The sequence below is a fragment of the Pelmatolapia mariae genome, linkage group LG12, assembly GCF_036321145.2.
Source record: "Pelmatolapia mariae isolate MD_Pm_ZW linkage group LG12, Pm_UMD_F_2, whole genome shotgun sequence".
NCBI lineage: Eukaryota > Metazoa > Chordata > Actinopteri > Cichliformes > Cichlidae > Pelmatolapia > Pelmatolapia mariae.
Window position 1 is genome coordinate 28,341,863 of NC_086237.1, and position 15,643 is coordinate 28,357,505.

The 15,643-nt window shown below is 38.6% G+C and overlaps 1 protein-coding gene and 1 long non-coding RNA gene across 2 annotated transcripts in view; one reads left to right on the forward strand and one right to left on the reverse strand.

The window, feature by feature from the left end:
- oxct1a (3-oxoacid CoA transferase 1a) overlaps positions 1-15,643 on the reverse strand; it is a 61,200-nt gene that overhangs the window by 12,573 nt on the left and 32,984 nt on the right. The gene's annotated exons all lie outside the window — the stretch shown is intronic.
- Positions 408-1,316, forward strand: LOC134639134 (uncharacterized). The gene is made up of 2 exons (XR_010095312.1): positions 408-535; positions 1,079-1,316. It is a non-coding gene; the product is annotated as an uncharacterized LOC134639134 (long non-coding RNA).

Here is a 15,643-nt window from a genome sequence, read left to right on the forward strand (position 1 = left end):
TTATACTCGGTTTAATCCCTAGTTAGGATTACCAAAACATTTTACATTTAAGCTTAATTGACAATAGACCATGAATATGGGCAGAAATCTGTGCCATCAGAAACTGAATTTGAATAAGTTAAATTTGAATCTGAATTGTAACTTGAATAAATGCTTTTGAAAACTGAATTTGAATTAGTCTAATTTGAAATTGAATTTATGGTTTGAAAATGATCATCACTAAATTGAAATTGAATTTTATATATTGAAAATGAATTCATTTGCTTTGAAACTGCATTTTATCCTTTAAAAATTCAGCTCTCGAATAATTTCAGTTTCACTTCTCACCATTCAGTTTCAGTTCTACAATTCAATTTCAGTTCCAAAATTCAGTTTTTTGGAACTTACTTCCGGTTCCGGTTCAAGCGCAGATTAATAGAACTACGTTTTACCAGCGGGCCGAAAGTGTTACTGACGGGATTCTACAGCATCTTGAGCTCAATTAAGACTTCAGAAGTCATTCGTCATGTCGAATGACCAGCGGATAAACTCTCAGGTTGGTAATAAATGTATTACATGTATAAGAACAAGCGTCATGTTAACAATTGATAGCCGTACACTAACTTTTATGCTTATTGTAGCTGTTAGCTAAAAACGCTAATTTAGCCTAGTTTGCCCTGGATTCAGCTTTGACAAACAAATATGATCGACTGTTTCTAGTAGAAATCCAAAGTTGTCATCTTGTACCCTGTCAGAGCCCTGTATGCTTGCAGAGACCCCTACAGTAGGGAAACATGCAAAACGGTGTCCAAACCTTTGTATTTTAGCTTTATTTATGTCTTACACAGCATCCCAACTCTTTAGCTAACTTAATAACTTTAGCTAAAGTGAATAGTTAGTCTAATTCATTAGTGCAGCATTACTGGATCACCTCTGTTTGAAGTGATATATGTCGCTATCACTGTGTTTAACTACCATAATAATTCTTAGGGTACTGAGTGCATGCTTAATTAGTTTTTTTTTTAAACATACTGCTCCATTGCTATGTTTGACAGGCTGAAGTTGTCATGTCACCTCCTAAATCGACCATCTTTTACAGGTGTTTTGTGCCAGAAATGGAGTGTCCACTGAAGACTGAATCTCTACGCCTTGCTATTGATCCCTCTTGTGCCTTCATCTAGACAAGAGACATTAACTTAACCACTCTCACATGCTCTGTACCTACATCACCTTCCCTGACAGTCGTAGCTTGGCTCATCTGAGGGTGAAATTATAAGAATGTGTTATTTTGCAAAGTGCTCTCTAGGGTTCCTAAATAAAATATGGCATTGAGGTCATTTCTTTTGAATTAATCCCTTCTTCTGAAATATAAGAACCTCTCCTGGTTTTAATGGCACTTTGGATTTCCTTACTTTCTGTTCCACTCCCAACCCCAAACAGATGCTGACACAGTAACATGGAAGAGGGAAAGAAGTTGGAAAGGACTACTATAAATAAACCTAATGCCTAACAATGAAAAATGTAAAATAAGAACAATAATAATAAAGATAAAAGATGAAGTAACAAGTTTTTAGTTTTTTATTTATTCCAAATGATCATCCAGATGTCTGTGACATGTGATGACAAACACCATAATGGAAGGCCTTTGTCATCACATGCTTAAACTCATATATTTTTGCATATCCTGAACAGGCAGTCAGACATGCTGTAACTGTGGGGTAGAAAACTGCATGAACACCATACACCAAACTCCAGTCCTCGAGGGCCGCTGTCCTGCAACTTTTCCATGTGTCCCTGTTGCAACACACCTAGTAGGTCATTAGCAAGAGTATAGAACTTGAATGCATGCTGAGTTGGCAATTCAGCCATTTGATTCACGTTACAGCAGCTTATGAGTGAATGGACATGGTGCAATAAAAGTATTTTAGAAGTATATGTTTCCAAATACATATATTTACTTAAATTTACTTGAGTAGGTAGGGTTAGGGGTTGCCACCTCAGCATGCAGTCAAGTTCTATACTCTTGCTAATGACCTACTAATTGTATTCAGGTGTGTTGCACCAGGGACACATGGAAAAGTTGCATGCATCCCTCGAGGACTGGAGTTTGAGACCCCTGTCATATGGAATATAACAGGTGTGGTTGAACTGCATGAAGACTCTGAAGCTTCTCTTCTCTTCTGGCAGGACAGGAATGTGGCCTTGTCCTGTGAGCCACCGTAAGGATGTACTTGGAGTAGAACTGGACTGTCACCGGCCTCAGGCTCTTCACCTTTTCAAAGACAAAGCAGTCATTTAGATAAAATATTAGATATTGTTTACCTGTAAATGCACAAAGAGAATTTAGAAATGTAATTATTGTCAAGAGTGAAAAAGCACTGATAGTGTAATCTACAGCTGTGGCCAAACGTTTAGAGAATGAGAAGTGTTGTTTATTTACAAAGTTTGCTGCTTCAGTGATAGTTGTATATCATATTATATCACTTCAAACAGAGGTGATCCAGTAATGCTGCACTAATGAATTAGACTAACTATTCACTTTAGCTAAAGTTATTAAGTTAGCTAAAGAGTTGGGATGCTGTGTAAGACATAAATAAAGCTAAAATACAAAGGTTTGGACACCGTTTTGCATGTTTCCCTACTGTAGGGGTCTCTGCAAGCATACAAGGCTCTGACAGGGTACAAGATGACAACTTTGGATTTCTACTAGAAACAGTCGATCATATTTGTTTGTCAAAGCTGAATCCAGGGCAAACTAGGCTAAATTAGCGTTTTTAGCTAACAGCTACAATAAGCATAAAAGTTAGTGTACGGCTATCAATTGTTAACATGACGCTTGTTCTTATACATGTAATACATTTATTACCAACCTGAGAGTTTATCCGCTGGTCATTCGACATGACGAATGACTTCTGAAGTCTTAATTGAGCTCAAGATGCTGTAGAATCCCGTCAGTAACACTTTCGGCCCGCTGGTAAAACGTAGTTCTATTAATCTGCGCTTGAACCGGAACCGGAAGTAAGTTCCAAAAAACTGAATTTTGGAACTGAAATTGAATTGTAGAACTGAAACTGAATGGTGAGAAGTGAAACTGAAATTATTCGAGAGCTGAATTTTTAAAGGATAAAATGCAGTTTCAAAGCAAATGAATTCATTTTCAATATATAAAATTCAATTTCAATTTAGTGATGATCATTTTCAAACCATAAATTCAATTTCAAATTAGACTAATTCAAATTCAGTTTTCAAAAGCATTTATTCAAGTTACAATTCAGATTCAAATTTAACTTATTCAAATTCAGTTTCTGATGGCACAGATTTCTGCCCATACATGAAACAGCTACACATACGTTGAAAAAAGAAAAAAAGGGAGAGAGAGAACAAGAATGACCATTTAGCTAGATTTATCTATAGGATCACACCAGTTAGTGGCACCAATGTGTTTTTATGCTGCATTCCATTTGAAGTGGGAAGCCAGAAACCCTTGATTCTGAGTTTGAAGTTTCAAATTCAAAGAAGCCCCGCAAACCCTGACTTCACAATTCAAGATAGCAGAAACTGAGAAGTAAAACCTGCATTCTGTACTACTACTGTTGTGTATTTGTGACTCTGTAAATAAGCCATAAACAAAGCACTAACACGCTCCATCTATAAATGTGCATTGGTGTTTGTAAGTGCAAAACCCCCCGACATTATAATATATTGCTAGTGATGGATAAATGGCTCTACCTTCCAAGGGCGCAAAACAAAGCCTGTCTTTCCTTGCGTTCTTGACTACTACTATTGGAACGCATACCTGACTTCCAACGTAAAAGTAATGCAGCATTAGAGAAAAAGAAACAAAAGAAAAAAAACACCAGCAGAGTACTCCAAGCCACCTTTTCTGATAGTCCCACCTACAGCATGTGTGTCCGCAGAACTCCATTTTGTATAGACTGAATCACAAAGTAAAAATAATGCTATCTTTAATAATCATGCTTCAGATTTATTGAGAAAACCAAACAAATGCCACAAGAAAACATTGACCATTTCTTAAGCCTTTTCAGTCACGGCATACGTAACATTGAAAGCAGTATCAATCTGTTGAAGTGACAGCGTTTTCAAATTCAGACATGGGTCACGTTTATGTTAATGTTTCTAACAGTTTCATTCACACATTGCCATTCACTGACGCAATGAGTTCTGCAGTACTTGCAGTGCAGATCTCTGCTGGGGAACCATTCCAAAATCTAAGGTCTGAAACCTCTGGCCACAGGCTGGTGTGCAGGTTACCTAACAGACCCCTGCCTGAGGACTGCAAATTCCATACCTGGGTTTAGAGTTGGAGGTCTGACACGTGCAGATAACTAAGGGGCAGAGAAGGAATTAAGTAGCTTAGGATTTTGCACAAGATACAGAATTCCAATGTGACCCTTTGAAGATATATAGGGGCTAGTTGTGCTGTAGTAATGTACTGAAAGACAGAGCAACAACAGGATTACAATGTTCTGAAGTCATAACCAGCATAAGAATTATTCTGGTGCAGTGAATGGAGTGTTCTCTCAAGACAGAATGTCTCATTAGTAGTACAGGTAAAGACTTGTGCTGTTAAAATAATTCATCCATAACTGCTCATGACTGGTCTGTTATTTTCAACAGAAAAACACAATGACAACTGCAAGAAATGTAAGCAATGCAGAGAGCAGGAAGAAAAAGCATTCTGCATTAGAACTGCACTAAACATAACTGAATGATTCTGTGCAGGAATCCAGTGTCCTGAAGCTTTGTCATGTCACAATGAATATTTTCTTCAATAACAAATAAAACCAAAACTGTTTTCTTTTTTAAAAAGGTGGGAAAGAAAAATGCTAAAAAAGGAATCTGAGATCCGCCAGCCGGGAAAAAACTGTCTTCAAGTTAAACATTGGTCACAATAAGCAAGGTTTCCGAATAAGGAAGGTTGATGTGCACATATGGCCGCAGGGCGACGGCTCAATAACTGAATTAGAATCCCATTTCCTCATCAATCATGTGTAGAGCGTGGTTTGCTTTTTGCTCAATAACCAGAGGGTATGTATGCCAAGGGTGACGCATTGTAAGGATACTGTCTGCCTGTGGGAAAGGCCAGCTGGGGAGAGAAGATATGAGAACAGAAAGGTGGTTTGGGAGACAGGAGGTAGGTTAGAATATTGGATATTGAAAAGGCAGCATTTAATTTCATTTACTTGTTTGTAGTCCAATTGAAAGTGGCCTGCTGTAACAGCATATCAATACCCTCAAATAAACTACCAATATCAGGTTTAATACAGCTGTATCCATTTTGACTTTTAATCTCCAAACTGTCTCACCAGCTTTTTTCCTTCAGCGTTTTTATTTATTACACAGACACTTGAGATTAAACAGTGCTGTTTTTCATATAATCAATGTTAATGCACTTTATGACAGCCAGTGGGCTTAGGTGATGTGTACACAGGCCTAAGGGGATAAGACTGTCTGACCTGCTAAATGCAAGTTGTGATTTACAGCTACCATCCAGAGCTAGACATCTGCTAATGTACTCCATGTAAAAACATAGGCTGTTAATCGAAAGGGTGTGTCTTGTGAGATCATAACCACACGAGTATTAACATTCTAGTATAGTTTTGATTAGTAAAAATCAAGACAATAACTCTGGAGGAAATTGTAAAATTGAAAAATCCAATTTTTTATTTTGCTATGGGGCAGTACATTTATCCCTAACTGTGAAAATGATTTGATGTATTTTCTTGTAACCAAAAATGTAGCAGAGGATCAACAGCTTTCTGTGGAAGTGGTCAAATGTGTCACTAATGATTGTGACCTTGTTGAATATGAAATTGTGCAAGAAAATAAGATTTGATGTGGAAAATTAAAGAAAGGCTGATGCTCTGTTTCTCAGTGACCTATATTTCTAGGAGGATTGGCATTTACTTCCCTCTCATTTACAGCTTTGCACAAGGTTATCTGAGCCTACTTTGATCTAAACTGCCGTATGCAGCAAAACTCAAAATTAACATGATCTGTAAGAGTGTAAAAAAATCTAATTAATGGAGAGTTATGATGGGAAAAGCAAATCTATTCCACCCAGAGGGCTGCTGGCTCTCTTATTTACTTAGCACATTCACCATGTTAGCAGGGGTCAGCCCAACCTTATCTGGACCAGGTTTTCCTTAGAATTCAGTTAAAACGTGTCTCTAAAATTCGACATTACATTAATATATACGCGTTAGGTTGACTTATGTTCCAGTAAACTGCCTAACCTTTGAGTGGCACTCGAATGTTGAACTACTCACAATAACTTGCCTCTCAATGTTAGACGTCTTAAAGATTTGTGTTCTGCAAAATCAACGCTATGAAGACGACAAAGCTACACACAGCATTGAGCCTCTGACCAGCAGATGCTGTAAAGCATACTTTCAGAACACCACCCATGGAAATATCCTCTTTTTAAGCTGCCAACAAGAGCAGAGTAATTTAGTCATTTAATTAACAAAGCTTTAATGATATTAACCTTGTTGGTCTGACTGAGGCTGGTTCCTTTTAAATTTCCTCAGCACTCTGACTGTGTCTATTTGTCTGCTATAATCGTAGCACCACAGGGCCACTAGGACACTTAAAAGTATGTCAGGAAACAATTCAGTAGCAGAAACACACAAAAACATGAAACATCTCTCTTCTAAACAATGTTCAGCTCCCCGAAACCCTACAACTGTACAACTGTATATAGAAGAGAACAACAAATTCTACATAAATGAACATAAGGAACAGACCATGTTAGGTTTGAGATTTTTAGTAGTTCTACATTAATGGCCTAGTTCAACTGTAGATGTTATTCATCATATAAAATCCAGGCAAAATAAAAGCTACAGTAGCCAGTCAGAATTTTTCCACCTGGTTCCAAATAACACATAAGATCAGAATGTTAAATAACAGGAATCTTATGATTGGATGTGTACAGTCATTGAGGTTGATAAAATATTAAACAGCCAATCAAAACTGACAACTAATGTCACATGTGGGGTGATAACCAGAGACTGGTTTGAATCTAAATGTGTAAGAAAATAAAATAGGCAGGAAACATGGAGAAAACCTGCCATTCATTTCCATGGCTGCATATACTGTTTGCCCTATATGAACAAACTGACAACTCACTCGCAAGTAAGTTACAAATCTACCAGTAAGCACACATGCAGTATTTACTGTATAGTGTAGCTGAACCCGACATATTGATTTGTTTCATCCCTCAAAGGTGGCGTAATTGTGCGTTTCTCAAGTTACATTCAGCATGAAAAGTTTGAGAACTTCAATTCAACAACAGATGGCAGGTTATTTATCTTGTTCTTCATTCAAAGTGCAGTGGGAACAGTCTTTACGGGAGTAGGTGGGCTAATTCATTCATTTAATAATTTACTTAACAAAAGACCTGGTAAAAATATCCTAACACAAGATACCACACACACCCACGAAAACCATCTCACAACTATAACAATGAGTGATTAATGGTGGGGTGGAGGGTGTGGGGCTGCCGGGAGCAGTATAACTGGTGCAGAAACCTGATAAGACCTCTTAGGTTGAAGCTTTGCTAAGATGACACCTATCACAATATGTAAAGGCATAGACAATGACAGTCTATCTCACTAAACCACCATTCAAAGTGAGCCCCAGGTGCCAGACGACTAAGACTATTGCTGTTTAGACCAAGTATGGAACAGTTTGAAATGGCTATATATTCTATTCTAAAAAAACTAAATAAAAAACAAAACAAAATATAATTTAATTGTACATGTACAATGACAACAAAGGGCTATTGTATTCTATAACATTTTTATACTGTGATTTGCTGTACATTCAAAACTGTTGGTCCATCTCTCCAGGAACATGGGACAGCAGGCAGTTAAAAAAAACAAACAAAAAAACCTTCAAACCTAGTACTTAATGTCATCTGTCCTGTGAAGACATTACTAGAAAGATAAAATTCTGCTGCCTTTTTAACGATTATTGATCAAAAGGATTGATTTAGAAGCCTTGGATTGGCATATTGGAATAATTTGACTAGCACTTTATTCCTCTTACTATGCTGAACCCTTAGATGATCCTTAAAAATCATGATTTGTTTACCCTTAGGACAAAAGATTCTTCCCAAAACAGGTGTAAAAATATTACCTAGTAATATTATTTTTCCACTTTGAATGACATATTAAAAATTTGTTTTAATTCTTTTTATTTTAACTCTTTATTTTTTCACTCTTTAAAGGCCATTATGTTTAGATATCGCCACTGTTTTTTAATAGAAAAAAACCAAAACAAAAATAATGTCTACAAACTTTATTTCAAGGAGTGTTTGATTATTACTTTATTATTTTTATTAGGCCCAGCATCAACGATTGGCAGCAACACTGATTTGAATGCATTCTTATTTTTTCCTACAGTGTCCGATATTTACAAAAACTCAACCTAACACCAACGGCTGTAAAAGTATTATATAGTAATATTTTTTCTACTTAAAATGACACAGTCTTTTAAAACTGCTTCAGCTTGAAATAGAAATATAAAATATTAATTACAGCTTTTGGATTATAGCCGTATAAAGAAGAGAGACTCCAGCTGAGGTAGAGCACAGTTTGCAAATGTACAGACTGAGGTCTTTGAATCTAAGCTTCCCACATGTGCTGCCAGCTCTTCTTTTTTTGTCCATGCAAAAATCCCTGCCCTTACATTTGCTGATGAGAGGGGATCATCATAGCAGCACCCTACAGATTTGAATTAATTAATTTTTTGACCTGTAAAAACTGTCCAAAATGAGCATTGTGATGACCCACTCCACCCTGCCGTCCTTTTTTGCCTGTTTGTGTGGCATGTCTCGTTTGCAGGCATTGGAGGGATGGAGCGGTTCATTCCCGATTGATGACACTGGCAACACCTGGGCCCAGTGTGCCAGTGCTCTATAAAAGCTTTCAGAGCTCAGTTGCTGGGTGGCGTTTTCCCCTTAGACATCTCTCTGGATTTTGCTTGCATTTGGTTTGGTTTTGCAAACAAACAAACTTTGTATACACAATCCTTCCACCCATGCACTCATCTACACCACTGATTGTACTGACTACACACGCCATGGTTTGTATAAGGTTTCTTTATTTTGTTGTTTTATTTATTTAAAATAAATAGATTTTGGACAATCCGGGTTTTTGTCATGGCCGTGCGACCCGGTTTGTGACAAGCATCCCTACATAAGCCTGCAGTTCCTCTGTGTCCATAAGCCACTAAGTGATGGCCACAATTTGCTGCAAGATTTCATCCATCAGCAGCAGTGCATAGCTAGTGGCAGGGTGTGTATGTCCCGGGATCAAACCTCCGGCTGCTGGGACATAGCAGAGCTTTGAAGTCTTTGTAGTCTTTGGAGACCAAAATATGGAGATAGAGAAGTTCACCCTGTGACTGCTTCAACCATCTCCTCTCTACTCTCACCTTCAGGTGAGTCCTCAGAGGAGGATGAGGCGCCATCTTTACACTCATAAAGTGCCTCCTGTGTGCTGTAAAGTCTTGCATCTCCAAAATGCCTGTACTTCTAACAATGCAGTGCAGCTGCATAGTCTACCTGAGGAAGAACCACATTAAAGTCCAATTATTGTTTTCTCTTCAGCACTGTAGCCAGGCTGACAAAAAGTCAGAGCTCTATTGAGCCAACAATCCCTTTAACGTTAACTAGTAATGACTTCATGAACTTCTTCACAAATAAAATTTTTATCATTAGAGAAAAAATTACCAATAATCATCCCACAGATGTAATATCATCCACAGCTACTTTTAGTACCATTGATGTTAAGTTAGACTCTTTTTCTCCAATTGATCTTTCTGAGTTAACTTCAATAATTAATTCCTCCAAACCATCAACGTGTCTTTTAGACCCCATTCCTACAAAACTGCTCAAAGAAGTCCTGCCATTAATTAATTCTTCAATCTTAAATATGATCAACTTATCTCTAATAATCGGCTATGTACCACAGGCCTTCAAGCTGGCTGTAGTTAAACCTTTACTTAAAAAGCCATCTCTAGACCCAGCTGTCTTAGCTAATTATAGGCCAATCTCCAACCTTCCTTTCATATCAAAAATCCTTGAAAGAGTAGTTGTCAAACAGCTAACAGATCATCTGCAGAGGAATGGCTTATCTGAAGAGTTTCAGTCAGGTTTCAGAGCTCATCACAGCACAGAAACAGCTTTAGTGAAGGTTACAAATGATCTTCTTATGGCCTCTGACAGTGGACTCATCTCTGTGCTTGTCCTGCTAGACCTTAGTGCAGCGTTTGATACTGTTGATCATAATATCCTATTAGAGCGATTAGAACATGCTGTAGGTATTACAGGTACTGTGCTGCAGTGGTTTGTATCATATCTATCTAATAGACTCCAATTTGTTCAAGTAAATGGAGAGTCCTCTTCACACACTAAGGTCAATTATGGTGTTCCACAGGGTTCAGTGCTAGGACCAATTCTATTTACATTATACATGCTTCCCCTAGGCAGCATCATTAGAAGACAGCACAAATTTTCACTGCTATGCAGATGACACGCAGCTCTATCTATCCATGAAGCCAGGTAACACACACCAATTAGTTAAACTGCAGGAATGTCTTAAAGACATAAAGACCTGGATGGCCGCTAACTTTCTGCTTCTTAATTCAGATAAAACTGAGGTTATTGTACTCGGCCCTGAAAATCTTAGAAATATGGTATCTAACCAGATTCTTACTCTGGATGGCATTACCTTGGCCTCCAGTAACACTGTGAGGAACCTTGGAGTCATTTTTGACCAGGACATGTCCTTCAACGCACATATTAAACAAATATGTAAGACTGCTTTCTTCCATTTGCGCAACATCTCTAAAATTAGAAATATCCTGTCTCAGAGTGATGCTGAAAAACTAGTTCATGCATTTATTACTTCCAGGCTGGACTACTGTAATTCACTATTATCAGGATGTCCTAAAAACTCACTGAAAAGTCTTCAGCTAATCCAAAATGCTGCAGCAAGAGTACTGACAGGGACTAGAAAGAGAGAGCATATTTCTCCTGTATTGGCTTCCCTTCATTGGCTTCCTGTTAAATCCAGAATTGAATTCAAAATCCTGCTCCTCACATACAAGGTCTTAAATAATCAGGCCCCATCTTATCTTAATGACCTTGTAGTGCCATATCACCCTATTAGAGCACTTCGCTCTTGCTCTGCAGGCCTACTTGCTGTTCCTAGAGTATTTAAAAGTAGAATGGGAGGGAGAGCCTTCAGTTTTCAGGCCCCTCTTCTGTGGAACCAGCTTCCAGTTTGGATTCGGGAGACAGACACTATCTCTACTTTCAAGATTAGGCTTAAAACTTTCCTTTTTGCTAAAGCATATAGTTAGGGCTGGACCAGGTGACCCTGAATCCTCCCTTAGTTATGCTGCAATAGACATAGGCTGCCGGGGATTCCCATGATGCATTGAGTTTTTCCTTCCCAGTCACCTTTCTCACTCACTATGTGTTAATAGACCTCTCTGCATCAAATCATATCTGTTATTAATCTCTGTCTCTCTTCCACAGCATGTCTTTATCCTGTTTTCCTTCTCTCACCCCAACCGGTCGCAGCAGATGGCCGCCCCTCCCTGAGCCTGGTTCTGCCGGAGGTTTCTTCCTGTTAAAAGGGAGTTTTTCCTTCCCACTGTCGCCAAAGTGCTTGCTCATAGGGGGTCGTATGATTGTTGGGTTTTTCTCTGTATTTATTATTGTGCTATCTACTGTACAATATAAAGCGCCTTGAGGCGACTTTTGTTGTGATTTGGCGCTATATAAATAAAATTGAATTGAATTGAATTGTTTTATTTTTTTGCTGCTGAGATATCTTTGAAGCTCTGAAAGGTTACTCATCGTTTATTATTACTGAATTACTTCATAACACAGAGTGTGGCCTTCTAAGAGAAAAGACTTGAAGGTGAACATCACACACATGCACGCACACACTCACACAATTATCCAGCATCAATAGCTTCGCGCACTTATCATTTTAGCAGAAAACAGAAAAATGTGAAATTTTGGTACATGCCTTGGATGGCAAAAAGAAGCGCCACCTGGCAGATAAATATAAAAAATAAAAATTGAAGGTTAGGTTATCTTAAAAGAATGAATTAGTTAATGTCAAGATAAATGTGGGATAAAAAAAAAAGCATTTTCAAAGATTTTCAATGGGGCATTTTTTGGCCTTAGGATAAAATGTGGAGGTTTTTGCAACGCTTAGGCTTTTTAAGCTAATTTAAGGAACTGGGATGACAATTTTCTAATAACATTTTTAAAAAATTAATATCCTCTGGCAAATATGAGCCATACTAATTCAGCAAAGCCAAAATAGCATGAAAATAAAAAACGCAATGACACAAAAAAACCCAGGATCATCTAAGGGTTAAGGCACGCTTGCATTTTTTTGTGTTGCCATGGCTACAGCATACAATTTTCCTCATTTGTTGTGCGAGTGTTCGCTTTCCAGTCAGTGGCAGAAACACCACAGAAAATGACCCCCTTCACAATCCAAGAGTTCCCACTTACCAACTGGCTTCCTTTCTCTCCCTTCCAGTTCTCTGACAATCTCCACTGTCTGATACAAACGGCTCTCTATTTAATAACATAGCAACAGACTGCCACAAGCCTTCGTTACCCAGACAACTAATGACAAGAATCAGAGAGATGGAACTGACAGCAAGACAATGCACACCGTGTTCAAAGCAACCGAAAAACACAACTGTTTACAGTGTATAATTGGTAAATATGCTCCAATCCACCATAAGTAATGCAATTTATTTCACTGTAAAGCTGAAATTTTAAGCAGAGAAGCCCAAGTAAAGCAAAACTTAAAAAATATATACACAAGAAGACACTGAGAGATTACAAATACCCATTAGGACATTTTTAACTTATAAGCCTTCAGTCATGTCTAAGTTGTCTAAGTTAAATTGTTGTTATGATAATAAATATATAAAAAAGAAAAATCTTCTTAAGCAGCTTCATTAAAGCTGCCACCAGATCTTATGAGCACTTAGGAGAGTAACTGCATTTTAATAGTAAGTAGTTTGTAATATTGCTGCACTTTGCTGCAGTTATACTGAGCCTCTGGGGTTTTGGAATATATGTCTGAGGCAGTGGCTGTTTTCTCCACTTAAGCTCAACAATTATCAATTCAAATTCTGTTCTGTAAAATACAAACTTCAATGAACAAACAAAGGAAAGGATGAATCATAATCCTTACATTGGCTTTTAATAGATTCATAATTAGTAACAAATAAAATGAATATTTGAAAAAATAAATAGATAAATACAATTAAAACTTCACTTCTGACACAAGGTTCTTTTCCTAAGCTGCCATTGGTTCCTTAAATAAAAAAAGAGTTTAAAAACATCTCTGTCAAACAACCATCTTAGTTACTGTAATAAGATGATAGTGTTCCAGACAAAATCACAATAACAAAATTACACATTTATCATTCTAAAAAAAAAAAAGTACCTATTTTCAATATGAAGACGCAACATAACCTACCATCACTTGAGTGGGCACGTTTTTAGTAAAATAAACATATGTAGCATCACAATAAACATGAAACTGTAACTTACTCTAAACCTTATTACTCTTTCTTGCACTTATTCACATACTCAGAGAGATACAATTTCTCACTTTGACTGAGATTTTTTCTTCAACTCTATACTTATAATAATAATAACAGCCAAAGTTGTGCATAATAAAAAAAATCTAATAAAAAAAAATGTTTCTCTTGCCTTATCAATTAAAAGCTATATCAATTAAACTATTTAATTTAAAAAATCCAATTAATCTTCACACTACAGTAAAACCCAGAAAAAAACTTTCTGCAAACACTAACAGCTTTTTTTGTGAGTGATTTAACTTTAAAATGTTTTTGTTGACCAGATAAATGTTTATGCTTTCGTTAACCTTTATACGATTGCCCTGAAGTGCTTGTTTATTCATTTCAGTTTTAAAGGAACGAGTAAAACTAACGACACAGAGTATGGTCAAAATAACATTGGAAAAAAGGTGTCACGGTCCTGGGTCGGTTCGACCCAGCATTTTGTGTTTCTTATGTTTTGGTTTCGTTTTGCATTAGTTCTTCTCTGGGGATGCTGTTTTGATATTAATTACGTTCTGTTTCGTTAGCTGTCTGATGATGATGATGATGATTATCATTGTTTGAGTTCTGTTATATATATTCTGCCTTAGTCTGTGTCTTTGCCTGTATATGATGTCACCCCGTCTGTTTATGAATCTGTTTAGTTCAGCGTCCTGTCTGGTTCCCCGTGTCTGAGTTTCCTGTTTTATTGTGAAGGTCGGTGTCTTATGTGAGTGTGCTCAGTTTACGTTTCCCCTGTCCCGTCAGCTCTGAGTCCTCCCAGCTGTGTTGCCCTCCTGTTTCTCATCCCCTGATTACCGGTGTGTGTATTTAAGCCCTGTGTGTTCTCCTGCCTGTTGCCGGTTCGTCTGTGTTACTCCGTGTCAGTCTGCGTTACTGTGTTCCTCGGTGTCCTGTTTCTCGTCTGCGTCTCTCTGCCTCTCACCCCGTTCGTATGTTCTCAGGTTTGTCATTTAGCTTTCCCAGTTTAGGTCTTTAGTTTTGTCTTCTCTCTTGCCTGTTTTGCCACCTCACCTCTGTGTAAATAAAACTTCACTAGCATTTCATCTCCTGCTTGCATCTTGGGTCCTCCTTCCTCCAACACCACACGGCTCGCCTCGGCAGCCGTGACAGTACGAACCGGCCACTATGGACCCAGCAGCATTCAACCCGCCCACGGAGCTCCGGGAGGATATTGTTTACTCTGTGGACAAATTACTTAACGTTTGGTTGGAGCACGAGGAGAGGGAAGTTCGCCTGGCTGTAGCTAATCGGCTACAGCGCTTGGTTTCCGGTCTCCCCTGGCTGCTCAGCTCACTTCACCCGCTCGTACAGAGTTTCATCCTGAACGAGCTCCGTCTTCAACCCCCGGCTGCTACCACCCACCCTGCAACTCATGCATCACTGTCCGGTCCGACGGAGGATGTTCTGCCCGGTCCGTCGACCCAGCCTTCAAGAGGGAAACGGCGCTCACGCCGCCGACGCTCGCCACAGTCGGACCTAGGGATTTCAGAGCGGCCGTCTGTGGTGAGTGGACAGGACAATGTTATTGGTCGGAACCGTGGGACTCTTAACTCAGGGGTAGTGTTCTGTACGGTAAAGGACAATGACTGCTTATCGCCTCAAGCTCAGTTAGCCGTCCGGCCCGAAGCTCAGTTAGCCGCCCGGCCCGAAGCTCAGTCGCCACCTTCACCACATTCAGCCTCACTACCTCAGTTACAGTCACAGCCAGACGAACTGCAATCTCTGTTACAATCCATAGCCCGGTCTATAGCTAAGTTGGCAGAAGAGTCATTAGCCTTATCATCTGTTCAGTCTCCCATTCCTCCACTGTTGTCATCCCAACCATTATTTCAGTCACCCTCAGTTCAGCCTCCTGCTCAGCAGAATCTAGTCCTGCATTCTGTCTCAGTTGCTCCACCTGTACCACAAAGCAAGTCATTTCAACCCAAAAGAAACTGTTCTTCGTCCATCCGTTCCAAGCAGAGAGACAAACCTACTGATAATGAAAACGTTCCTCAAGAGCTGG